Consider the following 4,392-nt stretch of genomic DNA (forward strand, 5'->3'; position numbering starts at 1 on the left):
TATTTATTATGGGCTAGAGTTGCAATCGGTCATTTTTCATCCCAGATTGAAATGCATCTTGTTGGACCATGTTTAAACCTTTTTTTATTATCTCAGTACATAATAAACACACACACACCAAATCAATAACTAGTTCATTTAATCTGTTCGTCATACGTCCATGGAACGTGTTCACACACTCGGTTTTCTTTTCTTTTGATATCAGGATACACACATTGACACATGCGGTACATTTATTCATCTCACAACATCATAGTGAGTGCCCTCACACACTAAATGTTGCTCTGATCGAAGCTTACATACTGTTTTATTGGATTGAAGATTCAAATAGGGAAAGATATTATAACTTGCTTAACATTTCCAGCAAGAAGCAGCCACAATGGGCTTTGATTTCCATCCAAGAATCAACGAACTCCTTTCTTCCACAATCGTATAGCCTTCACAAATCTTGATCTTAGACAGGCATTGCTTTGCCTGAGTCACCAACTTAACTGGTGCAGCCTGAAACCCTGCCCGGCTCATTCTCCTTCGCCATTGGTCCACCCTCTCATGCCTTTCCACCCTGTTAGGCCCCTCACAACTGACAATATTCTTGATTTCTTCTGCAAAGTAAAATTGTTCAACTTTTGCTCTTCTGGTGTCGTATTTGGGCAGCATTGCATCAAGGGCATCAAATATGGCTGAGTAATAATGCAACGCTTCCATAAACCTGCCAAGGAAAAACGGCCCGTTATGGCTTGAGTCCTGCTCAACAAGAACTAAAACTTTTGGGGACAATTCATGGATTATTTTAAGAACCGAGTTTAGAGCACCACGGCTCTCTTTCACCACACAGTGAAGTTGTAGAATGCTGTTTACTGCTAAAACCTCGTTTTCATAAGTTTTAATGTCTTCTGGCTTTAGGGTTTCCAAGCTACTTTCCACATATGAAAACTCCAAATTTATGCCAAGTTCATGTGCATAAGCCTCCAGCTCATCTCCAATGACTTGGAACCGGTTAACACATGGTCCAACTGCAGTGATCCTGATGCGGCGTAAAGACCGGTCTTGATGGTTAGCAAGGCTCTCTAACAATCCACGCCACTGCCGTCCATGTGGCAAACCAAGTGTCATCCCAAGGTCAACAACGTGAACAAAATTCTCTCCCTCAAAGGCTTCCATTATTGCTAAGTTGGCTACAAAATGACCAAATTGAATATAAGGACAAACTTCATAAACTAGTCTTAAAGCCTCTTCCTTTTTCTCCGAGCCAATGGCGTTTAAGTTCGGTGTTGGGGTCACCAACCCGACCGCCCCAAGTGGTTGCACCAAGGCTAGCCGGTCTGTCAGTGCCTGCATAAAACATGATGCTACTCTTTGAAAAGATGAACCGAAAACAAGTGCATTGGCTCGAAGCTCAACTAATAACTTCGAAGCATGTGCTTTATCACGACACGCAACGGCTTCAGCACATGAGACTAATGACTGAACAAGATGCATCCCATCCACACTTCCCTCGTGTTTTGTGGGCCCGGTTTCCAAGATTGCATCTTCAATAGCTTCCGCAGCTAAGTACCTTTGGGTGTAAGTCCATATGTGGTCCCTAAACCGAAGCTTGGGCAAGCTGTTGGTACTGATAGTACGACGGATGGTGGCATCTACTCTGTCTATCAGACTTTTTTCACCCACAGTGGCGTGAGGCATGCTAACCGTTCGTTTTATCTTTTTCTGACCAAAGGGACCATTAGAATAACATTGGTGGTAAAATGGAGATATAGAAAGATCTTGATCAAAGTTTGTTTCTTTAATGTTGTTATGTGCATGAACATCATCATGGGCATACAATGGATCTTCCAATATTGTAGAAGTACCCATATGAAAAGATCCATCTACCTTTCTCTTTGTACCACAAAATTTAAATCTCGTGTCAACTCCATCGACACCAGCTTTTAGATGATTCCATCTTTGGTTACTATAAAGTGGATGTGTGAAGACACGTGGACTCATTTCGAGCTTTTTTTCTTTTATTTTTTTTAATCTTATAAATCTCTGAGAGAACCATAAACCAGGTGACAGATGCTTATATAGAACACTAGAAGTATAGAAGTAACTGCATCGTTCTTGTTTCCTAGGTTTTCTATTTCTATGATGCTTTGTCCATTTTCTTGTTTCCTAGGTTTCAAATAATATATGATAAAGTTTAATATCAATTGTTGTTTTCCTATAGGGAATACTGTTACGGACCCAAAAGTGTTTTTGAGGTTTAACTAGGATCAGCATTTTCCCACTTTATTGGTAGCTTGGTATGCTAATGACAGTAGATTTGATGTACCTTTGAGGTCCCCTGTGATTGTATGTTTTCGGTAAAATTCAGCTTTTGGTTAGGATTAAATATCTTCCAAGTAGCCACATAACCGTTATAAATCATAAACAGCTGTGTTTTAGGACTATCTATATTTGATGTGGACTTTTTTTTAAGGTTCCGATTATTGAGAGCATAATACTATTTTAGTCACATATGTCTATACTTTGTAGATTTCAAAAGTTCACTTCTATATATTGTTATACGATGCTTAACGAACAGGCCGCGCTTCTTGTGTGGAAAAAGGAAAATACAGGTCAGCTTTCTTGATTTTCATTCATAACCATATGTAATTTCTTAGTGTTTGAATCTGTTTATATAGTTTTAATTTGTTAACAAAAACAGCAGGCTGTATAGTTGCATAAATCTTTGTTATAGAAGCGGTTTAACCTTTTAATGACTAGATTTAGAATCCCGAAAAATTTGTCTAAGAGTCATGCCCAAAAATTATCAAGCCTTGCATGATTAAAACTTAATTTCCATCATGCTATTACTTTAATTAATGAGTAAAATAGTTAAGCAAAAGTAGAAAATATTCTCCAAAATGTTTGGAATGAAACCTGAACATTGTTAGCTCCTTCCATTAGTTCAAAAGTATTATAAAAACAGGGTGTTACAACTTTAATGTGATTGGCATATAACACATAAATCAATCAATGAAAGCCAATAAACACTGATCACATACGCATTGTATAAAACTCTTGTGATCCCTAATTTTCGGTTTATTGCCGTTAGGTGTGAACTGACAAATGCATATCAACAAAAGGCTTAGTTATTCATTGGGTTCTATGTTAGCAACAATGATGCATGTTTTCAGGTGCTTTCTGCTTGGCTTGTATATATTTATGGGATTGGTGGACTTGGTCTAAACCTCTGAGAAAGAATGGAAAAACCCCTTGAGGTAATAATAATAATGACATCCCTTTGCTTTAATTAACATATTTTTAGCAAGAATTAAGCCAATATTATTATTTATCATTCTGTCACTATTAGAGTGATGACATCAAATTTGTTTTCATGGTGTGTTATATATAATTATTTCGTTATTAGCAAGGATCAGGAATATTCTAATAACCATTTGGTTAAACAATATATATTGACAAATGACTTATTTGTTTGCATGCTTAAGAGTTTGTGTTTAAAACTTGTCATACTTGTCAATTTAAGAAATAAAAAGTTTGATATAATTCGTAGAATCATATAAAATGTCACTAAATGTTTCTCACTATGCAGCATGCTAAATGTTTTGGATCTTTAGGCGATATCGGCTACAACCATTGGTCTAGGTTTTTTATTAGCTAACGAAGATTAAATACATTGTTGTCACCTAGGTCTTCAACCTGAATAATAGTTAGAATTAATCGGATAGTCCATGTGGTATGTGCATATTACGGTTATGGTTCCTGAGTTTCAATTATTATAATCTTTGGTATTGCATTTGGTATTGTCTCGATTGATTAAAGACCCTTAAGCCACATCGATGATGTGGGGCCCGCTAAGCATTGTTTGGTCTTGTGGATGCATTTACAAGACACTATATAGTCATATATAAATTAATGGTCACGACTATACGTAAAAGTTATAAGTATAAGCATCTTTGCTATCTTATTCTTGCAAAGTTTTTATTTCAACCTATGATCATAAGAAAATTAGCATTTCATATTTTTGGTGCTCATGCACAACTTGAGCCATATGACCAGATAACCAATTTGATCTATCCATGGTAGGGTCTATATGGCCCCCTTATGACGGTTTTTATGTTAAACCGATACTAATGATTTTTAAAGCCTATAAACCAAAGTTAAACCATTGCATAACTGAACCCAAGCCCAACCAACCAACCGCCCGTCTGAAGTGTCTGGTTCAGTTTGATTTCATGGTTTGGGCTATAAACCAAAGTTAAACCATTACCGTGACTTTTTATTAGAAAAATTCATAAAACATAACATTTAACATTAAGAAAATCGATCAACGGTAAAAGTATTATAACTTGTCAGCATGTTTATGTTTCAAAAATAATGAATGCATTACTTTTGAGATGCAGTATTTTG

General features: G+C 36.5%; 1 pseudogene; it reads right to left on the reverse strand.

Moving 5' to 3' along the window:
• Window positions 1-211: 211 nt before the first annotated feature.
• On the reverse strand, window positions 212-1,986 carry LOC143549091 (GRAS family protein RAD1 pseudogene; annotated as a pseudogene).
• Window positions 1,987-4,392: the final 2,406 nt, after the last annotated feature.

Source organism: Bidens hawaiensis, unplaced genomic scaffold, assembly GCF_021521415.1.
Source record: "Bidens hawaiensis isolate Kalapana, Puna unplaced genomic scaffold, B.hawaiensis_p1.1 tig00000955_1, whole genome shotgun sequence".
Taxonomy (NCBI): domain Eukaryota; kingdom Viridiplantae; phylum Streptophyta; class Magnoliopsida; order Asterales; family Asteraceae; genus Bidens; species Bidens hawaiensis.